General features: G+C 43.2%; 2 long non-coding RNA genes across 3 annotated transcripts; one reads left to right on the forward strand and one right to left on the reverse strand.

The window, feature by feature from the left end:
• Positions 1–1,128: 1,128 nt before the first annotated feature.
• On the forward strand, positions 1,129–27,622 carry LOC129632875 (uncharacterized). The gene is made up of 3 exons (XR_008704722.1): positions 1,129–1,328; positions 1,854–1,992; positions 27,062–27,622. It is a non-coding gene; the product is annotated as an uncharacterized LOC129632875 (long non-coding RNA).
• Positions 23,879–26,558, reverse strand: LOC129632876 (uncharacterized). 2 transcript variants are annotated; one of them, XR_008704724.1, is made up of 4 exons: positions 26,129–26,558; positions 25,777–25,906; positions 25,151–25,362; positions 23,879–24,448 (listed from the first exon to the last, which is right to left on the reverse strand). It is a non-coding gene; the product is annotated as an uncharacterized LOC129632876 (long non-coding RNA). The 2 variants fall into 2 exon arrangements; XR_008704723.1 differs by having other exon boundaries at positions 25,777–26,558.
• Positions 27,623–27,697: the final 75 nt, after the last annotated feature.

Raw genomic sequence — 27,697 nt, forward strand, 5'->3', positions numbered from 1 at the left:
TGATTCTTTACAACCTTATGGACTGTTGCCCACCAGGCTTCTCCGTCCATGGGATTTCCCAGGCAAGAATGCCGCAGTGGGTTGCCAGGCCCTCCTCAGAGGATCTTCCCAATCCAGGGATTGAACCCACATCTTTTACATCTGCATTGGCAGGAGGATTCTCTACCACTAGCGCCACCTGGGACACAAATGCAGAAGGTGCAGATTCAATCTTTGGGTCAGGAAGATCCTCTGGGGGAGGGCAAGGCTACCCACTCCAGCATTCTTGCCTGGGAAATCCCATGGACAGAGGAGCCTGGCGGACTACAGTCCATGGGGTTGCAGAGAATCAGATATGACTGAAACGACTTAACACGACAGTAATGTTAAAAAGATGGATATTTCCGATACCACAAAGTTACCACAGTTTTTACTAATTTGTTCTTATATATTTTTACCTCAAGAATATAAAAGAGGTTAAGAGCAAAATGCTGTTTGTAAGGAGAAAAACTAGTTGATTACACACTTAAAAAAGAGGAATAACACATTTTCCATTTGCAACAGCAATAAATAGAACAAAAGCTTTGTTTCCCCGCTAGGATATTAAAGACAATATTTGATATATAATGGCATATACTTCTTTCTTGATTTCCTTCCTAACACCTCTTCCTCAAAAATTAATGTTTTCCAGTCATTCTGCTGAGATGATAGTATTTCTTTATTCTTTTATATTGATCTGTCTCCTTATAACTAGAAGAGAAGTAGACATGGGTATAATTGTTCCACCTCTTTCCAGGAAGTGGCTTTCCCCATCTATATGGCTACTACAGAAATGGCCATGATCTTATATAGCTGCTGCCTTATCTCAGTTAATTGATCTGGGGGTGGGATCTCCATACGAGCTGAGTCAGTCTTCTGAACTTTTTCCTGATGGAGAAAACTTCAGATGCAATAACTGGAAACTGTTGGTGGTTGTTGTGCAAAAAGATATGGTGAGGTCCTCACCCCCAGTACCTCAGAAGGTGACCTTATTTGGAAATAGGGTCTTTACAGAGATAATCAACTTAAAATAAGATCCTTAGGGTGGGCCCTAATCAATATGATTGGTGTCCCTTTAAAACAGGGAAATTTGGACACAGAGAAAGACATGAACAGAATAAAGAAGGTGTGAAGACACACAAGAAGAAGATGTCCATGTGACTAGAGAGATGCGTCTACGAGCCAAGGAGCCCAAGGACTGCCAGCAAGCACCAGAGCTAGATGCGGCAAGGAAGGATCGTCTCCTGGAGCTGTCAGATCCAGCATGACCCTGCCAGCACCTTGATTTTGAGCTTCTAACCTCCAGGACTGTGAGAACATACCTTTCTACTGTTTTCAGTTGTCTGGTTTGGGGCATGTTGTTATGGAAGCTTTAGGAAATAACACAGTGGTGTTTTCCATCATGTGGAGAGACCAAGTGAGAGAGCATGCTGTGTTTTGCAGAACGAGTTGCAAGAGTCAGAGTCTTGATTGTTGGTTTTGAGTCCTTTTTAAGGCTTAACTTCATGGCTGACCTTTTTGTGTATTAGTCACATTCAATCTTTCCTTGGATTCCATGAATTAATTATCTCCTTCCTCTCCCACTTTGGTTTATGTTAATTGAGTTGGGTTTCTGGCCCTTTCGATGAGACAGTAACTGATGAAGAAGAATCCTGAGTATTCAAGGAGCCCAGGAATGTGATGTGTTTTAATGCGGATGATATCAAACTTCTTCAAGTGTTCCTATCTAACACTATAAAACACTTATGTATTTGATTCCCTCACATAAGATAGGAAAAAATTTACTTGCAGAAAATATGACTTTATTATATGGCTTCAATCCCTGCATTTGGAAGATCCCCTGGAGGAAGGCATGGCAACCCACTCTAGTATTCCTGCCTAGAGAATCGCATGGATGGAGGAGCCTGACAGAGGAGTCCATAGGATTGCATGGAGTTGGACACGACTGAAGAGACTTGGCATGCACGCAGGCAGGTCTCATACATCTGCTTTTTGTATTTGCTTTTTGTTCCTTCACGCTGTCTTTTGTTTGTTTGTCTTTGCTTTGTCACGTGGCTTGCAGGATCTCAGTTCCCTGACCAGGGATTGAACCCAGGTCATGGCAGTAGAAGAGCCGAATCCTAAATACTAGGCCACCAGGGAACTCCTCTTCATGTTGTCTTTAAACTATCAATTATAGCTGCCAAAACCTAAGCAAAAATATGGGAGAAGTAAAATTTTATTCAATGATCGAATACCTGTGTCACGTATTGAGGTAGGTGCTAGGTTACAGTTCTGAGTGAGGCTAGATTGTTATCTTCAAGGGGTTTATAATCTAATGAGGGGGTGGAGAAGAAACAGGCAATTGAAACACAGTGGTTTTAAGTGCTTTGATTTGAGTGCCATGTAAAACTGTGGGTCACCTAGTCAGTGTGGAGAGAAGAGAGGTTTTCACTGAAGAGGAGCCAACCACATTGTGGCCTGAATGCGCATAGATTTAGCTAAATTCAGGAACATGGATATAGAGTGGAGGCAGCAGGCATTCTGCTGCTGCTGCTAGACTGAGACAAAAAAACTGTCAGAAAATTGTGGAGCCAAGAGAGAAGCTAGAAATTCAAGTAACTCAGAATGGCTAGCTTAGAGTACAAGAAACAACTGAGACTGTATCAAGAAATGCTTTTTAAGCCACACAAGAATTTGGCTATAGACTTAGGGCAATGGGGAGCAGATTTTGAGCAGATGGCAAGAAAAAATTGCATTTTTAAAAATGCTTAGAAGTCCAGTTAGGTAGCTTGTGATGTAATGCAGATTTGAACTGATGGTGGCTTCCATGATATAACTGGTGGCAATAGAGGATGGAGAGGAATGGACTGGATCAAGAGAAACTGAAGGTATAATTGATGGTATAGGGTCATGGCTTGGACACGAGGGAGAGAAAGTCCAAGATGATATTCAGGTGTCTGGTTTAGGTGCTTTGCTGGGTGGAGGTGCTGTCCACTGGGGGATGAGGAGGTTGTAGCTGAGCAAGAGAGGCCTGTAGCATAAGCAGTGAAGAGGTCCTTCAGGGGGTTGGATAGCTAGCATTGGCACTCAGTGGGGAGATCTGACAATTTAAGTGTTGACTGAATATGCTTAATAGTTGACACTGTGGATAAGATTACAGAGGGAGAATGGATCACCAAAGGAGAATGTATTATGTAAGAAAATCATGGAAGACAAGTCTCCAGGAGACCTCAACATTTAAACGATACCATTTTTGACAGCTGTTCCAAGTAAACAGCCTGGCCTCTGGAACTCCACATTAAGACACAGGTCCCATGAAGGGTGGGATTGTCCTCCCTTTTGGATTATCACACACCCTGTGAATGAAGCATGGATTATGACAGTAACAGAAAATTTACAAATGAGAAAGAAAAATAATTTGTTAGCATCCCGCCTCCGTACCCATTCATTTTTCTTGTGTTCATCTGGGCTTCTCCACAGAATTCAGAATCGATGCTGAGCCATCCCTCAGGATTCACCTTCGGCTTTTGTTTTGGTCAAAAGATGAGAGTTCATGTCATGCTTGAGGCAAACATGTGCTGAGACTTAAGGGGCTTCATGAATTTTGTGTTGCGAGAGAGCCTTAGAGAGACCCCTGATCAAGGGCTCAAAGGGTATGAGATCAATTGTAGAACAAATATTAATATTAAACTTCCTTGCTAGCTGCCCAAGAAGAAGGTTTCTTATTTCAGGCCCCATCAGACTGCTATTTCCTGGGCTTGTTTTTAAAAGCAAAGCCCAAACTTATTTTTGAGAAAGGACAGAATTAAAATTCAGCAGATAGTTATTCATGTTGAATAAATAAATTCCTCCTCAGAAAGTGAAGTCATCCTTTCCCTCGGGGATTACAGAACTGCTTACAATCACGTTATCTTCTGATGGAGAGCTCAGCCTTTGAGACATTTTGCTCTTTTGAAAGAGGAAGTCAGGCACCTATTATCTAAATGTATGTGATATACTTTGATTTTTACTAAGTCTGAATATTTTGAGATATACAAGTAAATGTTTCTTGATCTGCAATCTCCCTAAAGTAAATGTAAAAATGCCATGATCCTAAATTGAAGAATAGATCGTACAGTTAAACTAGCAAAGAATTTCCTAGGCAAGAATACCAGAGTGGGTCGCCATTTCCTAATCCGGGGGAACTTCCTGGCCCAGGGATTGAACCCACGTCTCCTATGTCTCCTGTGTTGGCAGGTAGATTCTTTACCATTGTGCCACCTGGGAAGTCAACAGTCCTCTTTTAATCTTCGGACACCACGTGAGGTTTCTCGTTATTTTGTGCCTTTCTCGCCCCATTTCTTACTGTGCTCCTGTGCTGTGCTCTGCTAAGTCACTTCAGTTAAGTCCGACTCTATGGGGTGCAGCCCGCCAGGCTCCTCTGTCCACGGGATTCTCCAGGCAAGAATACTGGAGGGGGTTGCCATGCCCTCCTCCAGGGGATCTTCCTGACCCAGGGATCGAACCCACATCTCTTACATCTCCTGCATCGGCAGGCAGGTTCTTTACCACTAGTGTCCTGTTATCATGTTAGTGGTCTAATTTTTCAGGAATCGTTTCTTTTCCCACACAATTTTCCTCTGAATACGGCAGCCCCCTAGTTTGTCTTGATCTATAATCTGACACTACTCTCTACAAATACATAAGCAAACTCTTTCTTTGGCCTTAGGAACCTGCTCATATATCAGATTTTGGTGGGATGTTTTCAACACAAAGCTGATGTAATGCAGTTAATTTTGACCCTCCTGAACATGTGGGAACACCATCACTGAGGCCCACAGGCTTCTGGCCATCACACACTCTTGGAAGTGAAGTCATAACATACCCAGTGACAGTGTTTATCCTCAAGCGAATAACGGAATAAGAACAGATTGCATTCCTTGGATACAGATATTTGGCTAAATACTCCAAAATATTTTTAAATAACATATATGAGAACATAAATTTCTAAACCAAGAAAAATAGTATGATTGCTCACTAACCTTCTATAAAATGGGCCTATTGTGTTGTCATCTTGTTAACACCAAGGACCCTAATGATGTATAAAGTGTACTAATAATACTGGAAAATGTAACTTCAATATGGTATAAATTTGCTCAAAACTAATATACTGGTGATAATAAACATTTAACTAAGAAAAAAATTTGAAAAAGAAGGAAAAATTTGCTTCTTTCTCAGAGTAGAGAAAGATTTTTGGTAGAATTCTGGAAGGCTCAGATTTCTTTAAAACATCTGTCTAGGGAAATGTGAACTAATTTCTCTTCTATTTTTTGCTCATTAAAATTACTATTAGCAAACAAGTATATTCAAAATCATCCCATTGATCTTATAACTGTCTTTTGTGAAAATATCCTCAAGCTCTTCCTTTTTGTCCTGTAGCCTGAAAATACTGGAGTGGGCTGTCTGAATGGCTGATAGGGACTAAGGGAACTGGGAAATTAGGATTAGCCAACCTGTGGGGTTCCTTGGTGGGTCAGTGGTAAAGAATCCACCTGCCAATGTAAGGAGACACTGGTTCAATCCCTGGGTTGGGAAAATCTCCTGGAGGAGGAAATGGCAACCCGCTCCAGTATTCTTGCCTGGAAAATCCAATGGACAGAGGAGCCTGGGGGGCTACAGTCCACAGGGTCACAAAGAGTCAGATGTGACTGAGCGACTGAGTGCACACACATGCAAGCTTGGAGAGAGACAGCTAGTCTGGCCTTCTAGTAGCACGGTAGACATATGGAGGGAGAGGCTGGCTTCACACTTTCTATTTTCTGACCTTGTTTCCAAGGAACAAGGTCATGTCAAAAGTGAAGACTTCTGGAGCTTATCTAAAACTATAATAGAAATTAAAGAATGAAATTAAAATGCTGATTTTATGATAAAATCACAGCTTGGCACTCTTTCCAAAATCTAAGCAGTTCCCACAAAGCAAACCACCCATCCCATTCAGACACACCCCACCCTTCCCTTTCCCCTAGAGGCTTCTGGTCATATCAGTTCAATGTAAGGCTTGCCGAGGCCATAAACACAAATAGGGGCAGGGGTCCCGCTCAATTTGACTGGTGGAACCCTGCTGAGATTGTCTTTTTTTTTTTTTTTCAGGACATTTAATTAAGTCATAGGAGAGTTTCATTTTCTCTCTCACTTCATCTCTTCTCTTATCTTCTTATCTATTATCCTCAAATTTCCTAGCCCTTTCCTGGAGAGAACCATGACCTTTAAGGTACAATATATTGAGCACTTACTCTGTGTCAGGCACAATGCTAAGTGTATTATATGTATTATTCCATTTAATCCTCATGTGAATTAGGGATTTTTAATTTCACTTTACAGTAAGAAAACTAAGGCTCAGCAAAGTTCATTAACTTGCCTAAGATCACACAGCTAGTCAGTGGTGAGGCTGAGATTTAACCCAAGTCTATCTCGCTCATAGGCCCCGTGCAACATGAACTTCCTGCACGACCACCGTCCTCATCTCAGCTTCTGATCTTACCATGAGGCACCTCTGGCTTCTGAGATATCTCTCTTTGCTGTGACAGCTCATGCTCGGGAGCTTGTCTAATATTCTTCACTGCATTCAAACTTAACGCTCAGTCATTCGAACCAATTTTTTCGCATGCCTCTTTGTGCAAAACAGGCCACTTTGAAACTAGAGCTGTCCCGAGGGAAACCAAAGGCTCCTTAGAAACAGTGTTCTAACCTGGATTGCTATGGAAGTAACTCAAACAGCTCTTGTCCCCTCTGCTTCTATTCTTGGATGGATTTTGGTCTCTCCTTGGGTTGGAAATTCTTCATCTTCTTTTAGACTCTCTGAGGGAGAGTCTCATTCCTGTGCAGCCCCGCCTCATTCTGCCCATAGCAGGCTTCCCTCCTGGCTCCACTCCCCGCAAGCTTGCACCAAGAGTGGACAGCTGTGGGGCCCATGCTGTGTAGGGGCATGCATGCATGTCCCCAGACAGGACATGTTCTCATCCTCTGAAAACCTAATGACTGCTTTCTTGCTTTAGTCACATTCTTTAGCTAAACCTTTTGGGATGACTAAGACCTTCTGTGCCCAGAAATTGGGAGTGGTTTTGAAAAGTGACCTCAACAATAAGATTCCAAAGATCCAAGCTTCCACCCCCACGTAGCAAAGTCTTTCCTTTTGTCTACTTTTCCTCTTTGTGCAAACGTGATGCATCCTATTTGTGTTAAATGTGGCTCAGATTTCCAGCACCACTCATTAGGAATGTTGTTCCCTAAATACATAGGTGCTGTCTCCATATTCAGATAGTGAGTGGGCAGGAGGCAAGAGATGTCGAATGCACAGCTTGTTTTCCTCTGTTGCTCTCACCAGACTCTGGTTTATTCTCTCTTCAGACACATTCTTTTTTATCTTCCAGTTGACAATAGTAAATATTACTTCAGAATCTAGAGCACACCTCTAAGTAAGAACTCCTTGGCTGAGAACGCTGTCAATTCCTAGTGCAAATAGCAGGACTTATATCAAGTTATCGGGGGACTGTGGCCACAGGACATGGTCACTACATGGAGGGTACCCCACCCTCACCTCTGGATAAGCGGGAAAGCCACTGACATGAGATTCTGTTGCCAAAATGGCTCTTTCACAATCGTGTTAGGGTGCCTGTAACTTCCATCATTAGTTACTTTTTTTAAAAAAGCCAGTTTCCCCCAAGCTGGTGTTTGAGGAAATACTAATAAGTGCTCAGTGCTGGAATACATTTGGGAAACGGGGTTAAATAAGCTCAGTACTTTTCTTAGCTGCAGGCTGCCAGAGCCCTTACCATGTGAATATGCATTATCACTGTTCACAAAGGGGTTTGTCATGTGTAGTTTTTCCCAATTATTCAACCATGGAACCTCTTTTTTCATAGCAGCCTTATTAATAGCTCCTAGAACAAAGTTCCAACAATCACAGCCTGGCGAACACTGAATGTCTTTGTCCAAAGCTTTGAAGGTTTATGTCAAAACTGCATGTATTATCCCGAAGAAGTAATGGAGTTGACCACTATTATCCAAGAATAAGTTGGCTGAAATTAGCTAGCAAGTAATTTGGCATGGCTTCCTTTGCCATGATTTTGAATCCCTGTTCCATCATTGCTAGGTGACTGAGGGCTGATGCTCCTTCCTCCTCTATGATTATTTTTTAGTAATTTTTGCTTATTTATTTTTTGCTGCACTGGGTCTTCATTGCTGCATGGGCTTTCTTAGTTACGGTGAGTGGGGCTACTCTTTGGTTGTGATGCGCAGGCTTCCCGTTGCGGTGGCTTCCCTTGTGGAGCACAGGCTCTAGGCGTGTGGGCTTCAGCAGTTGTGGCTCACAGCCTTAGCTGCTGCACAATACACGGAACGTTCCCAAACTAGGAATCGAACCTGTGTCTCTTGCACTGGCAGATAGATTCTTAGTCTCTGGACTACCAGGGAAGTCCTCTATGAGTTACAATCCTCACCTTACAAGGTTTGGGTAGGCATCAGAGACAATGTTTGTAAGACCCCAGCAACAACTACCCTCCACCCTCCAAGTCCCCACAGCAAAACACTATAAGAAGCTTTGTATAGCTTAGACATTCTTTGGCTTAAAAGGAGGAAAGATTTTCCTTCCTAACCTAATTGAACTTAATCCCTACCTACATCTTCTCAGAGCTTTTCACCTCTGAAAAATGTGGCCCTAATCAAACATGACTGCTAAATATTGGGCAGAGTGAGAGTGGGCTGGCAGAGAATTAAAAGGAAAAGTATTTCGTATTAAAATTTCCTGGTCCATTTAAAAGAGGTGTCTGATGCAGAGAACTCTCACAGGAGTAGCCACATGAAGGCAGAATCAATGGAGCATGACTTGGATTTTGCAGAAATCTTTCTAGTGGGCAGTGAAGGCAAGCTGCTCGTAGGTGTTCCACGCTCCACTGCATCTTGACCAGCTCTGTAGGCCTGGAGACAGGTGATTAAGAAGCAATTTGGGGCTCTGCCCTGTGATGCTGAACAGCCTCTCCGCAGGCCTCCCCTGAATGCACTTTGAAAATTATCAATAAATTCCTGAAGATCGCTTGAGTGTTATGCCTTATTAGTTAATACAGTTCTTTAGAATTTAAATTTTAGAATTTAAAAGGGCTTACTTTTAAATGTCTTTTCTCAACTGATTAAAAAAAGACTATTTTATTCAAACATTAAAGATTTTTAATTATTTATTTTATTGGCATATAATTGACATATAACATTATATTAGTTTCAGGTTTTGTTGTTGTTCAGTCCCTCAGCCATGTCTGACTCTTTGTGACCCCGTGGACTGTAGCACACTGGGCTTCCCTGTCCTTCAGTATCTCCCAAAGTTTGCTCAAATTCTTGTCCATTGAGTTGAGGCTTCCCTGTCCTTCACTATCTCCCAAAGTTTGCTCAAACTCTTGTCCATTGAGTCGATGATGCCATCCAACCATCTCATCCTCTGCCACTCCAGTCCCTCTGTCACAGTCTTTCCCAGCACTAGGGTCTTTTCCAATGAGTCGGCTCTTTGCATCAGGTGGCCAGACTACTGGGGCTTCAGCTTCAGGATCAGTCCTTCCAATGAATATTCAGGATTGATTTCCTTTAGGATTGACTGGTTGGATCTCTTTGCTGTCCCAGGGACTTGCAAAAATGTACAACATAATGATTTGATATTTGTATATTTTGCAGCATGAGCACCACAATAAGTCTAATTAACATCCATCACCATACATAGGTGCACTTTTTTTTTCTTGTGATGAGAAGGTTTAAGATTCAAATATACAATATAGTAGTATTAACTATAGTCACCATGCTGCATATTATATCTCTGTGACTCATTTATTTTTCTTTTTTGTTTTTTTAATTTTTACAGTGTTGTGTTGGTTTCTGCCATACAACAGGTGAATCAGCCATAATTATTTATATATCCCCTGCCTTGAGAGCCTCCCTCCCCTCCCCCATCCCATGCTTCCATGTCATCACAGAGCACCAGACTGCTTGTAACTGGAAGTTTGTACCTTTTGACCACCTTAATCCATTTGGCCCACCCCCAGCTCCCTGCCTTTGGCAACCACCAATCTGTTCTCTATACCTATGAGCTTGAGTTTTTTTCTGGCTTCCACATGTACGTGCCATCATATGGTAAGACTTCATTTTTTTAGAGCAGTTTTCAGTTTACAGGAAATTTCCCAGAGAGTGCAGAGGGTTACCATATACCCCTTCCCTCTCCCCTTCATAGTTTCTTCCATTATTAATGTCTCGCATTAGTGTGGTCTGTCTCTTATAATTGATGAGCCAATATTGGAGCAGTATTATTAAACCAAGTCCATAGTTTATGCTGTGTTCTTTCTTTGCATTGTACAGTTCTATGGACTCTTGACAGATATATGAGGTCGTATGTCCCCATTACAACATTGTACAGCAGTCTCATTGGCCTATACCTGTTCTCCACCTATTTATCCCTCACCTCCTGGCAATCACTGATCTTTGTCTTATCCCTATGTTTTGCCTTTGCCACACTGTCGTAGAGTTGGCAAAATTGATTTTAATCTTCATGATAACCCTCTACTTGAACAGCTTTTATTACCTTCGTCATAGAGGAGATAAATTCACAGAGGCGAAATGACATACTTGAGTTCCCACAAATTGAGAGTGGCGAAGCCAGGACTAGAACCGGACAAGAGCATGAACAGCTGCCGATCTCAGAAAGGGGTTCACTGCTGAGGACATAGACGGTTAGTGTGCAGGGGGTCTCTCAGCCCAGGCATTTTCATTTTTTAATGGGAGCTAGAAGGAGGATGATTGCACATCTTCAAAGGAAACTGGATGTCTGATATTGGTTAGATGGGACTGAGAGGTGGCTCCAGGGACAATGGATCTTGTGCCCCATAATTAAGAAGGAAGGCCAGTCCCTGCCAGGCTGACTCAGAAGGCTTACTGAGTCATCCTATTTGTCCTCTCTGCTGCTATTTATAGGCTTCCCAGTTGCTGATATTTGTTGGTTAAATGCTCACACAATCAGTCTTGTCTAAAGCAGTATTGCTATGGGGTGTCGAGAATAAATAGGGTGACAGGTGTTGTGGGAGAGGCATTTAAAAGAATCTTCTAGTAGCTGATTCCTTTTTAAAGCTCTCTATGTTTAAAATATAAACATTCTGAAAGAAAATAAAAGCCAGGGCCCTTTTTTGTATAGAGTTGCTGAATGCTGAGACTTTCTGGGGTGTTGGGATTGGCAGGGGCACAGGTCAATATTACTGACGTTATTGATAAGAAAAGGTCAGGAAGTGAGACAGTGAAAGAGACAAAAAGACTGAAATGTGGTCACTTGAGCATCTTAGGTGTGCTGCTGCTGCTGCTAAGTCGCTTCAGTCATGTCCGACTCTGTACGACCCCATAGATGGTAGCCCACCAGGCTCCCCCGTCCCTGGGATTCTCCAGGCAAGAACACTGGAGTGGGGTGCCATTTCCTTCTCCAATGCATGAAAGTGAAAAGTGAAAGTGAAGTCACTCAGTCGTGTCCGACTCTTCGCAACTCCCTGGACTGCAGCCCACCAGGCTCCTCCGCCCATGCGATTTTCCAGGCAAGAGTACTGGAGTGGGGTGCCATTATCTTAGGTGTGCTTATTACTAAAACGAGACAGCAACAACAACAAAACCCTCCTAGACCATTAGTCTGAGTCTTATGGTAGACAGATTGCTCATGCAAATGGAGTGACTGAGGAAAGATTAATGAAGGGCCTCTACATAGGTGTGGGCAGGAGTAAGGGAAACATCCTGGAGCTCCATTACCACCCAGGCCTGAAGATGCAAAGGGGTGGGGTGGAGGGCAGCTGCTAGAACCCAGAGAGAACTATAGTTCACAGAAGGCTGCCTGACTCCTCTGAGCCCTTTGGTCCAGGAAGATGTACACACAGAGAGGGATCCAGGGAATAAATATCACCACCTCCCTCACCCCCCCATCTCTTTTTTCTCATTCTCTTCTCTGCTGCTGATGCCTCCATTGGCCAAACCCCATACAAGACAGAGACCAAGAAAACTCATAAGATGCAATCCATGAAGGCCAGCAAAGGTCCATCTAATCAAAGCTATGGTTTTTCCAGTAGTCATGTATGGATGTGAGAGTTGGACTATAAAGAAAGCTGAGTGCCAAAGAATTGATGCTTTTGGACTGTGATGTTGGAGAAGACTCTTGAGAGTCCCTTGGACTGCATGGAGATCCAACCAGTCCATCGTAAAGGAAATCAGTCCTGAATATTCATTGGAAAGACTGATGCTGAAGCTGAAACTCCAATACTTTGGCCACCTGATGTGAAGAACTGACTTATTGGAAAAGTTCCTGATGATGGGAAAGATTGAAGGCGGGAGGAGAAGGGGACGACAGAGGATGAGATGATTGGATGGCATCCCTGATTCAGTAGACATGAGTTTGAGTAAACTCCGGGAGTTGGTGATGGACAGGGAGGCCTGGCGTGCTGCGATCCATGGGGTCGCAAAGAGTCAGATACGACTGAGCAACTGAAGAACTAGTATAAGTTCCCTGAACTTACTGATGGTGGTCAGTAGAGGTGGTGAAGAGTGGTTGGTGTGGTTACACGTTATATGGACATTCATACTCTCCTTTTTAATCAAGGACGAATGAGCCTTCTAAACTAAGATTTTCTTTTGTGGAAGGAGTTCACAGAACTTATACTAGTTGTTCAGTTGTGAACAACTCGTGAGCATGAACAACACGCTCAGTCATGTCCGACTCTTTGCAACCCCGTGGGCTGCAGCACACCAGGCTTCCCTGTCCTTCACTATCTCTCAGAGTTTGCTCAAACTCATGTCCATTGAATCAGGGATGCCATCCAACCATCTCACCCTCTGTCGCCCCCTTTTCCTCTTGTCCTCAATCTTTCCCAGCATCAGGGTCTTTTCCAATGAGGTGGCTCTTCACATCAGGTGGCCAAAGTATTGGAACTTGGAGCTTCAGCTTCAGCATCAGTCCTTCCAATGAGTATTCAGGGTTGATGTCTTTTAGGATTGACTAATTTGATCTTTCAGTCCAAGGGACTCTCAAGAGTCTTCTCCAGCACCACACTTTGAAAGCATCAGTTCTTTGGTGCTCAGCCTTCTTTATGGTCCAAGTCTCACATCTGTACATGACTACTGGAAAAGCCATAGCTTTGACTAGATGGACCTTTGTCAGCAAAGTGATGTCTCTGCTCTTTAAGATGCTGTCTAGGTTTGTTATAGATTTTCTTCCAAGGAGCAAGTATCTTCTAATTTCATGGCTGCAGTCACTGTCTGCAGTGAAGGCTATGAAACCTAGCTAAAGTGAAAGTTGCTCAGTTGTGTCTGACTCTTTGCGACCCCATGGACCGTAGCCTACCAGGCTCCTCTGTCCATGGAATTCTCCAGGCAAGAATACTGGAGTGGGTCGCTGTTCCCTTCTTCAGGGGATCTTCCCAACCCAGGCATTGAACCCAGGTCTCCCACATTGCAGGTGGATTCTTTACCAAACTGCAGTTGGGTAACCTATCCCTTCTCCAGGGGATCTTCCTGACCCAGGGATTGATTGGAGTCTCCTGAACTGCAGGTGGCTCCTTTACCAGCTGAGGTACCAGGGAAACCCTATGAAAGCCTAGAAATCTGCATTTTGTGACTCCGACTCTGAGAATTAGGTCACGCGGTTAGCATTACTCCCTAGTGGTGGATAGCTGAAATTGCAGATGTAACAAATGTACACACAACGCTTTGAGTTCTTCATGTATATGTTATGGTCTTCCCTGGTGGCTCAGATGGTAAAGAATCCACCTGCAGTTTGGGAGACCTGGGTTCAATCCCTGGGTTGGGAAGATCCCCTGGAGAAGGGAATGGTAACCCACTCCAGTATTCTTGCCTGGAGAATCCCATGGGACATATATGAATTCTTTATATGTATTTGTTACAGTCAAAGTAACAATCTTTTACATTTAAAATAGAGCTGGTTTTATGGGAATAACCAAGTGGGGTGGAAACTTCTTTTCCAGTGATTATCTAGACAGAACTTTCAGAAGGATCAAGATAAAAAATAATTGAAACTTTGAAGGTAGTCATTAATCTGCTATTACAGTATCAGAGAGCAGTAATAGTGCTAAATCCCCAGTCCAGCTGCTTATTAGCATGCTATAGGATTAAAGTAATTGCAAATGTGGAGATAAAATAGAAAGATAGTGGAATTTACCAAAAATCATAGAAAGCCAACATTTACTTAGACAGCAGACTTATACCAGCCTTGGATGAGTAGCAGTACCATCTCCAGGGGTGTGTATTTCTTTTAACCATCGTTCTATCTTGACGTGAGAGAGTTCTTAATAAGAATTTTGTTCGCTTGTCATTTGGGGTTGCAAATTTCTCCTTTAAAGCTCCAACCAAGACTAGCCCAGCATGTCCTGCTGTAACTTTGCTTGAGTGCTCAGATAACTGTCTCCCCTGGACGTTCTGGAGTGGAACAGAGAGCAGCTCAGTATTTGAGAGCTCAGGCTACATGCGGAGGACAGATTCCAAAGGGACGTCTGCATGGAAGTACTGTTTCTATACTCTGGTTGGCTGGAAAGCGCCTCCAGCTTCACTGTCTGTCTGTTAGTTTATTTGCTTGTTTCTGTTGAATGATTATTCTCAGAATCCTCCATAAACATTCATCCTGAATTTTTGCTCACACACACACACCCATTCTCTCTTATTCAATATAGGCTCATATTTGAGTTGGAAATCATACAGTATATGTTTCTTACATTCTAGACAAGGCAACTGAGGTGTGAATAGGGTAATTGCTCTGAGTTTACATAAAGGGGTAGCTGTCCAGCTGGGGCTAGCGTGCAGGACTGTTCACGGTGGCCCAGAAGTGCTGAGAGGATAGGGCGCTTTCTGGGGTTGAGCAGCCCCTCAGCATGTGCTCATCCTGTCCTTCCTTCATCCCTTTAGATGGGCCCCCTCTTCTCATCTGTGTGACACACACAGTTGTGTGTCTGTAGCTTCTCTTGGTTTTCTTTTTTCTGCAAATTCCCTTCCCCTTTCCCATCCTGCCCAGCTGACACCATACGAAGAATTAGGTAAATCAAACCTTACAAAATCCATTGTTTTAAAAATAAACACAGATGAAACCTCAGCTTCCCAACCATCACCAAGTAAATTATGCAGTGTTTACTTGTGTTACCTCATCTTGATTTATTTTTGTAGGTTCAGCCTCTGAAAAAAAGTAAATGAAACCTTTATTTGTACAATTGAAAGAAGAACTTGAACAGGAAAGGTGAGCTGAAAGATCGCATAACTACTTAAGAGAACATGAAACATAAATCTGGACATGCCCACATGTACTTTTCCATTTAAAAACAAGCCTAAGAAGCCAGTGGTGCGTTCATTTAATTTTTTCTTCAAGACTCCTGTCCCGTCTCAGCTTTTATACCTGGATTAAGCATTAGCCTGCCCTCTAGTGGTGTTGCAGACATATACATGCACATGCGTCCAAGGCGGAGCTTAGGTTGTCCAGGGACACAGCTTGAAAAACTCTCTTAGAAGGAATGCTTTAGTCGCTTTCCAGTAGATACAGTAGGTGGAGACACACACTGGAAAACTGGAACATAGTCACCCTTGTTTTCATTTGGCTCTCAGAAGATTGCTAGGCATCCACAGTTATTGAAACTAAGCCTGACCATAATTTATTTGTGATGCTTCATATTTCCTGCTTGTTTTTAAGTCTTGAAAAATATTAAAATATGGAGAGTTAGAGCAATGCAGCTTCTAAATCTGTTGCTCCCCTCCTACTCTCATCTATATTAAATATCTACTGTGTGCAGAGATTTGGGATGAGATGGAGATGCAAAGATTAGTGAGAAACAGATCCTGTCCTTAAAACTCATCCTATGATTGAGTGAGCAGACATATTTGGACATAATTACAACACACGGCAGTGGTATATAAACACGTATAATTTTATATGTATACTATTATTATATATAGAATATATAAATAAAAGTATATATTTAAAATATTTTATCTCAGTTCAGTTCAGTTGCTCTGTCATGTCCTACTCTTTGCAACCCCATGGACTGCAGCATGCCAGGCTTCCCTGTCCATCACCAACTCCTGGAGTTTACTCAAACTGATGTCCATCACATCGGTGATGCCATCCAACCATCTCATTCTCTATTGTCCCCTTCTCCCACCTTCAATCTTTCCCAGGATCAGGGTCTTTTCAAATGAGTTGGTTCTTGGCATCAGGTGGCCAAAGTATTGGAGCTTCAGCTTCAGCATCAGTCCTTCCAATGAATATTCAGGACTGATTTCCTTTAGGATTGACTGGTCGAAACTACTTGCAGTCTGAAGGACTCTCAAGAGTCTTCTAACACCACAGTTTAAAAGCATCAATTCTTCAGTGCTCAGCTTTCTTCACAGTCCAACTCTCACATCTATACATGACCACTGGAAAAACCATGGCCTTGACTAGATGGACTTTTTTTGGTAAAGTAACGTCTCTGCTTTTTAATATGCTGTCTAGGTTGGTCATAACTTTCCTTCCAAGGAGTAAGCGTCTTTTAATTTCATGGCTGCAGTCACCATCTGCAGTGATTTTGGAGCCCCCCAAAATAAAGTCTGTCACTGTTTCCCTTGTTTCCCCATCTATTTGCCATGAAGTGATGGTACCGGCTGCCGTGATCTTTGTTTTCTGAATGTTGAGCTTTAAGCCAAACTTTTTTTTTAAATTAATTTATTTATTTTAATTGGAGGCTAATTACTTTACAACATTGTGGTGGTTTTGCCATACATTGACGTGAATCAGCCATGGGTGTACATATGTTCCCCATCCTGAATCCCCCTCATACCTCCCTCCCCATCCCATCCCTCTGGGTCATCTCAGTGCACCAGCCCTGAGCACCCTGTCTCATGCATCGAACCTGGACTGGCGATCTGTTTCACATATGATAATATGCATGTTTCAATGATATTCTCACAAATCATCCCACCCTTGCCTTCTCCCACAGAGTCCAAAAGTGTGTTCTTGACATCTGTGTCTCTCTTGCTGTCTCGCATATAGTGTCATCGCTACCATCTTTCTAAATTCCATATATATGCGTTAGTATACTGTATTGGTGTTTTTCTCTCTGACTTACTTCTCTGTATCAGTTCAGTTCAGTCAGTCAGTCATGTCCGACTCTTTGTGACCCCATGAATTGCAGCATGTCAGGCCTCCCTGTCCATCACCAGTTCCTGGAGTTCACCCAAACTCTTGTCCATCAAGTCGGTGATGCCATCCAGCCATCTCATCCTCTGTCGTCCCCTTCTCCTCCTGCCCCCAATCCCTCCCAGCATCAGAGTCTTTTCCAATAAGTCAACTCTTCACATGAGGTGGCCAAAGTATTGGAGTTTCAGCTTTAGCATGAGTCCTTCCAATGAACACCCAGGACTGATCTCCTTTAGAATGGACTGGTTGGATCTTCTTGCAGTCCAAGGGACTCGCAAGAGTCTTCTCCAGCACCACAGTTCAAAAGCATCAATTCTTCAGCGCTCAGCCTTCTTCACAGTCCAACTCTCCCATCCATACATGACCACTGGAAAAACCATAGCCTTAACTAGACAGACCTTTGTTGGCAAAGTAATGTCTCTGCTTTTGAATATGCTGCCTAGGTTGGCCATAACTTTCCTTCCAAGGAGTAAGTGTCTTTTAATTTCATGGCTGCAGTCACCATCTGCAGTGATTTTGGAGCACCCCCAAATAAAGTCTGTCACTGTTTCCCTTGTTTCCCCATCTATTTGCCATGAAGTGATGGTACCAGCTGCCATGATCTTTGTTTTCTGAATGTTGAGGTTTAAGCCAACTTTTTCACTCTCCTCTTTCACTTTCATCAAGAGGCTCTTTAGTTCTTCACTTTCTGCCATAAGGGTGGTGTCATCTGCGTATCTGAAGTTATTGATGTTTCTCCTGGCAATCTTGATTTCAGTTTGTGCTTCATCCAGTGTGGCATTTCGCATGATGTATTGTGCATATAAGTTAAATAAGCAGGGTGACAATATACAGCCTTGATGTACTCCTTTCCCGATTTGGAGCCAGTCTGTTGTTAAGAAGCAACAGTTAGAACTGGATATTTTATATATTTTCAATTATATATTAATTTAAACTAATTATATCTATATATAAATACATATTTAGGGCTCCCCTTTTGGCTCAGCAGTAAAGAGTCTGCCTGCAATGCAGGAGACACAGGAGATGCAGGTTTGATCCCCGGGTGGGGAAGATGTCCTGGAGAAGGAAATGGCAACCCAGTCCAGTGTTCTTGCCTGGGAAATCCCATGGATTGCCCTGGCGGGCTACAGTCCATGGGGTCGCAAAGGGTCAGACATGACTGAGCAGCAGGCATGGCATGACATGAATATATACACACACATGGAGCAGCTGTGGGCCAGGTCCTGGGCTAGGTACGTCCACTTTCCATGTAATATTTATCACAGCTGTATCTTTTAACATAACAGGAAAGGGAAATTCAGAAAGATGAATTTGTATTAGTTTGCACAGCGATGAAACAGCAAAACTGGAATTTGAAATCAGATTTTCTGATTCCATCTCTATTTCAATTAACTTCAATAGACTTTTGTTGAAAGTCTACCAGGTGGCAGGTATTGTGCTATGAGCAAGAGGTACAAAGATAGGAGAGGCTGCTGCTGGCCTCAGGGTTATAGTTTTGTAGGGGACTGGGCATACGGAGAAAAAATTAGGCTACATTATGGGAGATGTAATAATGGGAGTGTGTACAAATTTCTTTCTCAGAAAAGTAGCAAAGGCAGTTCATTGTTCATGTGTGATCATGCTTTCCATCAGGCAACATGGTTACCAGGCCATGACTGAACCAACCAGAAATCTGTAACTTGGCCAAAGGCAATCATCTTCGATTTTGCTTTTAAGCTCTGAATGTGAAAGTCACTCAGTCATGTCCAACTCTTTGAGACCCCATGGACTCTGCAGTCCACGGAAATCTCTGGGCCAGAATACTGGATTGGGTGGCCTTTCCCTTCTCCAGGGGATCTTCCCAACCCAGGGATCGAACCCAGGTCTCCTGCATTGCAGGTGGATTCTTGACAGCTGAGCCACAAAGGAAGCCCTTTAAGCTCTGAGGAGGCCAACACAGTTGTGGCCAACAGGGGTGACGACTCAGTGACCCAACAAACTGATGGTCTCTCATTGGCAGTTTCCAGTGTGGGAACCCAGAAGCTAAAGAAACCAGACTAGAATTAGGAGTAAAAGTGGAGGTAAAATTGAACTTCTTCCCCCGTGGGTCAGCAGTAAAGAATCCGCCTGCAACACAGGAGACATAGGAGATGCAGGTTTGATCCCTGGGTTGGAAAGTTCCCCTGGAGAAGGGTATGGCAAACCACTCCAATATTCTTGCCTGGGAAATCCCATGGACAGAGGAGCCTGGTGGGCTACAGTCAGTGGGATCACAAAGAGTCAAACACAACTGAACAGGCACACATGTACACAAAAATTGAACTAGTAAGAAGCAAAAGCAGAGAGTTAGAGAAAGAGAGAAGCTCAATTGGGAGTGAGGAGAAAGTACCCTCTTCTCTGGGGAGTCTGTACTGTGACTTCCTGAGTGACATTCCAGGGCTCCATGGAGCTGGGATGTGTAACTGTTGGTATGGATGCTCGTGCTTCCTTACAGTCTGAAGTGTCTTTACAATCACCCACATCATCTGAGGTCAGGCAAGACTGATCCTGGCGGCAGAAAAAAGCCTAAGTCCTTCAGGACCAAAGCAGTCTAAGGGAGGCAGTGAGGAAGTGTGGCTGGATGGGTGGACCCAGTAAACAGTTCACCTGAAAGTGATGTTCAAACTGAGTTGTGAGGTACAACTAGGAGGTTTCCAGGCAGGCAAAGGTGTGGAGGGTGCCCCCGTGGTTCAGTGTTTGTTCCAGTACTGAAAAGGACCAGTGGCAAAAATTTAATTTCCTGGCTCTCTTTCCAGCATAATGACTCCAGAAATTCAGTCACCCCAGCTTTGAGAGAAGAGAGTGGGAAAGGGAATTTTCTCTTTCATGGAAGCACTAAGTTCTGAAGCCTGGTGGCTCTGACTGTATGGTATGGCTTCAAATACTGGCATATTCTTCTCAACTAGGACATCCCAGGTAGCTCAAATGGTAAAGAATCTGCCTGCATTGTGGGAGACCTGGGTTCGATCCCTGGGTTGGGAAGATCCCCTGGAGAGGGGAATGGCTACCCACTCCAGTATTCTTGCTTGGAGACTTCCATGGACAGAGGAGCCTGGTGGGCTACAGTCCATGGGTTCGCAAAGAGTCGGACACGACCGAGTGACCAACACACATACACAGAGGATATCTAAGGGGCTTCCTAGGTGTTACTAGTGGAAAAGAACCCACCTGCCAATGCAGGAGACTTCAGAGACGCTAGTCTGATCCCTGGGTTGGGAAGATCCCTTGGAGGAGGGGATGGCAACCCACTCTAGTATTTTTGCCTGGAATCCCATGGACAGTGGAGGCTGGTGGGCTACAGTCCACAGAGTCATAGAGTCAGACACAACTGAAGCAACTTAGGACACATGCACAGGATATCTGTGCCTTCAGGAGTGTGTGGTTTGGGGCCAGTGGATAGTGTAACACTCCAGGGTATGTATGATGAGTCTTCTTGGGGCGCTATTATTACAGATGATTTGGGAGGAGAAAAGTTTTATGCTTTTACAATCTTTAAGTTTCTGTAATATACAAATCAGTATAAACCTGCTTTTCCATGTTGGTTTAATTTTCTTTATTGTTGCATGAACTTGAATAAAAGCCAGAACTCCTATGATCCCAGCTTGGAATTGCACTCACAGAAACTTGAACTTGTCCTTTCAATGGTAATTAAAATGTTATTCTATATAAAAATAATCTTGATCTAAGGTGAAGTGGTAGGTATATTTTGCATGTATTTTAGAGATATTTAGAGACAAATTACAAGGTTTTAGAGAAGTTTCTGCTCCAGACTGTGGCCTTCAGACCAACTGGACCTACGTTTCTTCACCCTGAGGAGAATGTCAGGGAAACGTTACAGAAGCACTTAAATATATATATATATATATATATATATATTTTTTTTTTTAATTGGAGTGTAGTTGATTTACAATGTTATGTTACTTTCAGGTGTATCACAAGGTGAATCAGTTATCCATATACATATATCTACCTTTTTTTTTTAGGTTCTTTTCCATATAGGCCATTATAGAGTACTGAGTAGAGTGGAGAAGCACTTTTGTAGGCTGTTGCACCAACTTCCTTACACTGTCTAAATTCTCCCCATCAAAGAGCCACATAGGTTAATTTCCTGTTTTAGTTTTTAATTGTGGCGAAAAACACATTACACAAAATTTACCACTGTAACCATTTTAAAGTGTACAGTGTAGTATTCTTTTGTTTTTGTTGCTAAGTTGTGTCCAACTCTTTTTTTGAGACCTCCTGGACTGTATGTAGACCACCAGGCTCCTCCATGGGATTCTCCAGGCAAGAATACTGGAGTGGGTTGCCATTTCCTCCTCCAGGGGATTTTCCTGACCCAGGGATTGAACCAGGTGTCTCCTGCATAGGCGGACGGATTCTTTACCACTGAGCCACGAGGGAGGCCCCCAGGGTAGTATTCTTAAGTAGATTCACATTGCTGTGCAGCAGAGCTTTTCCTTCTTGCAAAACTGAAACTCCATAGTCATTAACCAGCAACTCCCTTTCCCTCATACTCTAACAATCAACTCTCTGCATCCTATTTCTGTGAGTTTGACTATTTAAAAAAATTTTTTTAATTGGAGGATAATTACTTTACAATGCTGTGTTGGTTTCTGCCATACAACAATGTGAATCAGCCATAAGTATACATACGTCCCCTCCTTCTTGGACCTCCCTCCCACCCCGCGACTCCACCCCACCCCACCCCACCCCACTCCTCTAGGTTGTCACGAAGCACTGGGTTGGGCTCCCTGTGTTATTCAGCAACTTCCCACTAGCTATCTATTTTACATATGGTAATACATGTATGTTTCAATGCTACTCTCTCAATTGAGTTTGGCTATTTTATATACTTCATGTAAATGGAATCATACAGTGTTTGTTCTTTGAGCATCATGTCCTCCAGGTTCATCTATGATGTAGCCTTTGGCAGGACCTCCTTCCCTTTTAATGCTGAATCATATTCCATTGTATGTATGTGTTCATTCAGTTCAGTTCAGTCACTCAGTCGTGTCCGACTCTGCTACCCCAGAATCGCAGCATGCCAGGCCTCCCTGTCCATCACCAACTCCTGGAGTTCACTCAGACTCACGTCCATCGAGTCAGTGATGCCATCCAGCCATCTCATCCTCTGTCGTCTCCTTCTCCTCCTGCCCCCAATCCCTCCCAGCATCAGAGTCTTTTCCAATGAGTCAACTCTTCGCATGAGGTGGCCAAAGTACTGGAGTTTCAGCTTTAGCATCAGTCCTTCCAAAGAACACCCAGGGCTGATCTCCTTTAGAATGGACTGGTTGGATGTCCTTGCTGTCCAAGGGACTCTCAAGAGTCTTCTCCAACACCACAATTCAAAAGCATCAATTCTTCGGCGCTCAGCTTTCTTCACAGTCCAACTCTCACATCCATACACGACCACTGGAAAAACCATAGCCTTGACTAGACGAACCTTTGTTGGCAAAGTGATGTCTCTGCTTTTGAATATGCTATCTAGGTTGGTCATAACTTTCCTTCCAAGGAGTAAGCGTCTTTTAATTTCATGGCTGCAGTCACCATCTGCAGTGATTTTGTACAGTTTGCTTATTTACCCATCCACCTATGGGCTCTTGGGTTGCCCCTCCCTCTTGGTTACATGAACAATGCTTCTATGAACATGAGTGTACAAATATCTCTTTAAGACTCTGCTTTCAAGTTTTTTGAATGCACACCCAGAGTCAGGATTTCCTAATCATACTATTTCTATTTTTAATATTCTGAGTAACCACCGTAATGTTTTCATAATGGTTGCACAGTGGTCAAGGGTTTCTGTTTCTCCACATCACTGCCAACACTTGTTATTTTCTCTCTTTTTTTTAAAAAAAAACAACAAAAAACATCTTAATGAATGTGAAGTGACATGTAGGTTGACTTTAAAGTGAAAATTCCCCTTAGAATGGGGGGTTATTTGGAACTTTCATAGCTTCTGGTAAACTTTGATTTTAGCAACCAGCTGAGATGACTCACCCAAGTATTAATATATGTCATTTTGATGTGGGGAAAAATGTTGGGACTCTAGAAGGAGATTCTGAATCTCCTCAAAGACTATAAAGTTTTCAAGCTGGAGTTCCCAGGAGCAGAGGCTGTCTGAGAAATCCCACAGATATTTCTCAGCTGTTTTGACCCTGAGGACATTTTTATTGAATGAATACAAACATTTTCATTAGAATTATTCCTACATTGCTGTGAATATCATCAAGAACTTATTTTCTGGAGACAGCTCTTGTAAATTAATTCAGTTCTTTGATAAAGTTTTGTACTGTTAAGTTAAATAATTTTTTTACTGCAATAATTTTAATTTGATTCAATTATCACATTTTTGTGTCCATATTAAAACTTTCAAACTTGAGCTTTGGCAATTTTGAATTTTCTTTTGTGATAATTTTCTACCAAGTCTAATTTTCCTGGGTCAGGTTTTGCAGGTATAATATTTTGACAAGAAGATTTGATTCTATAGTCAACATTTAAAGTCAATAACAAATTTTGCTGTGTGTTGTCTTTGTCAATTTTATTTTGTGTTATTTCTACAAAGTGTAATTTTAACTGGGTCAATTCTTGTACTTTTGAGAACCACCAATATAATGAGATTTCTTTAGTATTTTTTGTCATTATCAAATTTAACATATATAGTTTTAGATATTCTATGTTTGATTCTGCATGGATTATTTCTACTGTGTCTAATTTTTTTCCTGGGTGACAAGTTCAAAATGTACTTGAAGTCAGATATCAAGGTCATAGCATCTTGTTTTCATCCCTGATTAAAAAGTGTAGTATCAACATGTCGGAGGCATGGATTTCATGGGTGAATTACTGGTTTAGAAGTGAGAAGTTCTGAGTGTCTGTCCTTGTTGTTCTCTTACCACTCTGGGTCTATAGGCTAATAGTGTTCATCTAAAGTAAAGTGATTTAAAAAAATTATTTGTTTATTTTTGGGTGTGCTGGATCTTCGTCGCTGTGTGGGCTTTCTCTAGTTGTGGCAAGTGGGGACACTCTAGAGATGCGATGAGCAGGCTTCTCACCTGGTGGCTTCTCTTGTTGTAGAGCACAGGCTCTAGGGCGCTCAGGCTTCAGTGGTTGTGGTACCCAGGCTTACTTGCTCCATGGCATGTGGGATGTTCCTGGACCTGGGATCAAATCCATGTTCCCTGCATTGGCAGGCAGATTCTTAAGCGCTGAACCATCAGGGAAGTTCTAAAAGAAAGTGATTTAAATATATGATTTCTAAACCCCCTTGCAACTCTGGTTGTCTATGATTTGAGTTCCTATCTGTAGGGGTTGTCCTATTCGACCATTACTTTGGTTCTTATTTAATCCCCCTGCCGCACCCCTCTCATCTCCTATCAACCCAGTGCCTCCAGACAACCACCCAGCCTGTGCTCCCTCAGACCTCTTCAAGGACCTGTGACCTTCCTCACACTCTTCTCAACATTGTTCCTGTCTAGTCTTGACCCTTGACCTGCCCCTGGGATGCACCATTAGATTTTCTGAGCCCAGTCTATGGTACCTCTGATTGAGCACCTGCTGACCTGGTTCAGAGCAGCCTCCTCTAATCTGAGCTCATGTTCCTAGAAGCTGCAGGGTCATCAGTGGCCAGGCTGAGCCCCAGTCCCTGGTCAGTCTTATTCCTACCACTTCTCTCTTTCGGTTGGACATGGAGGTGAATCTTGGGGTTATGTGAGTGTAGTTTAGGGTAAACTGTCCTTGGGGTGGGGAAGGTAGGATCAGGTTCAAGGCCATTCTAGGCAAGAAGAAGAGACAGGAGGGACCACATCACTTAGGATCCCAGCAGAAAACACACAGACAGCTTACATTAGACCAATGTGACTATTTGCCAAGGTGTGGGCTTCCCAGGTGGCTCATCTGCCTGCAATGCAGGAGACACGGGTTTGATACCTGGGTTGGGAAGATTCCCTGGAGAAGTGAATGGCCACCCTTTCCAGTATTCTTGCCTGGAGAATTCCATGGACAGAGGGGCCAGGTGGGCTACAGTCCGTGGGTGGCAGAGTTGGACGCGACTGAATGACTAACACACACAGCAAGGGACAGCGCAGTACCACTGGATTCAGTTAAAGCTCCTGAGCTCCGAAGGGACCAGTGACTGGAACCTGGAAGGCAAGAATCACAGAGGTGACTGCAAGGCCTCCCTGCAGAGAAGGAGCCAGAGGCATGAATTCCCCACCTCCTTATCTACCTCCCTCCATCTTATCTCCTGTCAGGGACCCCTAACTGGCAGAACTGGGCTGGACTAGAATATTTTCAAATTAAAAGTTTTGTTGACCTGTTTTGTTGAAATAAAATTCAGTAGAAATAAAAACACACACACACACACACAAACGGCAAGGGAGTTCACAGATAAAACTCACACGGCCAGTGTCTACAGGCAGAGACTACGGTGAGAAGGATGGCAATTAAGTAACTCAGGCATGGTCTGCTCTTACTACCTGTTCACATATGTTCCAGTGAAATCAGGTTAAAAGGAATACCCAGAAAAGACTTACAGGAGAGGAGGGTCAGCATACCTGCTTCATCTTGGATGAGGAATGAGTTGAATGAGTGTGACCTTTGTTAATTCCAGTTGATATCATTATTTCCATCACGTCTTTCCCTGCCACCTGCTTTCTGAACCATGACTCTTGTCCTGTAGTGGACCTGCCACAGCAGAAGCCTGGGTTAGATTGATTAACTCCCTTTGCTGGTCCCTAGGAAGGCTCTGAGGAGTCAGCTACAGTGGGAGCTTAGGGGAGGGCAGGATGGAAACCCTTGGATATTCAGGTGGGGTAAAGGGAGTTCTAAGAATAGAGGAAAAAGGAGGGGAGAGAGTGTTGAAAGTGTACCAGTGGTACACCTGGCCAGGGGCAGACCTGGGCTTACATAAGAGGCATTACACTGAGGTGAGCATTTACAGAGCATTCTGGTGCGCTTTACATGGAACGATGCCACCTCCACTGCCTGAAATGCAGAGTACTGAAATGCCTGGGCTTCCCAGGTGATGCTAGTGGTAAAGAACCCGCCTGCCAATGCAGGAGACTTAAGAGATGTGGGTTTGATCCCTCGGTCAGGAAGAACCCCAGGAGGAGGGCATGGCAACCCACTCCAGTATCCTTGTCTGGAGAATCCCGTGGACAGAGGAGCCTGGCGGGCTACAGTCCACAGGGCGGCAGAGAGTCAGACACGACTGGAGTGACTTAGCTCACACAGAGGGAGTGTGTGGGAATGGGAGGACAGTGGGGGCACATTCCCCCGCTTCAGGGTCTGCAGCACAGGGTTCTGCCTCCAAACCCCACGTTTCTGCTGTAAACACTATAGCAAATGGTCAGTTTGAAACTGAGCTCAACTTGTAGAGAGGAAGAGAGGGCTAAATGAGTGAGAGAGAGAGAATGAGAGAGAGGGAAAGAGAGAGGGAGAGAGGAGGCTAATTCTCCAGCCCACTTGTTTATGGACGAGTTGGTTCTGGTACTCACCTCTGATGTAATCAATGATTCTTATTTGTGGGTAGGGGATGGGGAGGGGCTGGTGGGGAGGGGTGCCCACACACAGCTGGAACAGAGTAGGCTATGGACTGAGCAAGATCTTAGAAACACATCTGTTACAATGAAGCTTTCCTTCTTGTCAGTGACACAATATGTGGTTAGCATACTCTCTTGGGAATATTAAAACTCAATATAATATATGCCTGTGGCAAGTAATCTTTCTTTCATTATAAACCCTGGGCAGTGCCTGCAAAGAAAGGCATGGTTTGGTCAGTAGAGGGAAGAGAGATCAGAAATCCACGTGAAGGCGATAACCACAGCTCTCTTACTTCAGGATGTAGCATCCACCTTGATCAGCATCACCAGTTCTAAAACTTCATCAGAAGGAAGAAGAAGGGAGGTAAAAGGAAAAGAGAGAACGGAGAGGAAGAGTTTTATTGTGAAGTAATTCCCTGAGGGAACGACATCTCCTGAGAGTCTGAAGGACACTCTCCCCTTTCCTTCTGTGATTTTTTTAATCCCCTATGAAGAAATCTGTTAATTTTGTATTAAAAAACAAAATGTGTTACTTCTTCCTGAGTACTCTATAATGGTATAGGAATGTGTATCATTTCCTCTCCATAATTTTGAGTATATTTTTGAAGACTGACATATTCTGATTCTTTAAGAACAAAACAATGCAATTTGAAACTGACTGAGTGACAGCAATCAAAGTTCTGAGGTGATGCAGTTCACTTCGGAGCTTGTTCGAAATGTCATTAGAAAACCAACATATAGCGGGTTGTTATGGCAACTGGAATACTGGAGTTTATAACATCACTGTAATTAATGTTATCCAAACGTTATTAATCTTTCAACATCACTCACATTCTCTGAAGGAACAGCAGCTCTGGCTCTCCCAGGATTTTTCAATAGTGTAATCTGTAGGAGCTTTCTTTGCATTCTATTTTTTTCAAGTAGATCCTACCCT

This window comes from Bubalus kerabau, chromosome 18, assembly GCF_029407905.1.
Source record: "Bubalus kerabau isolate K-KA32 ecotype Philippines breed swamp buffalo chromosome 18, PCC_UOA_SB_1v2, whole genome shotgun sequence".
In the NCBI taxonomy this organism is placed as follows: Eukaryota; Metazoa; Chordata; class Mammalia; order Artiodactyla; family Bovidae; genus Bubalus; species Bubalus kerabau.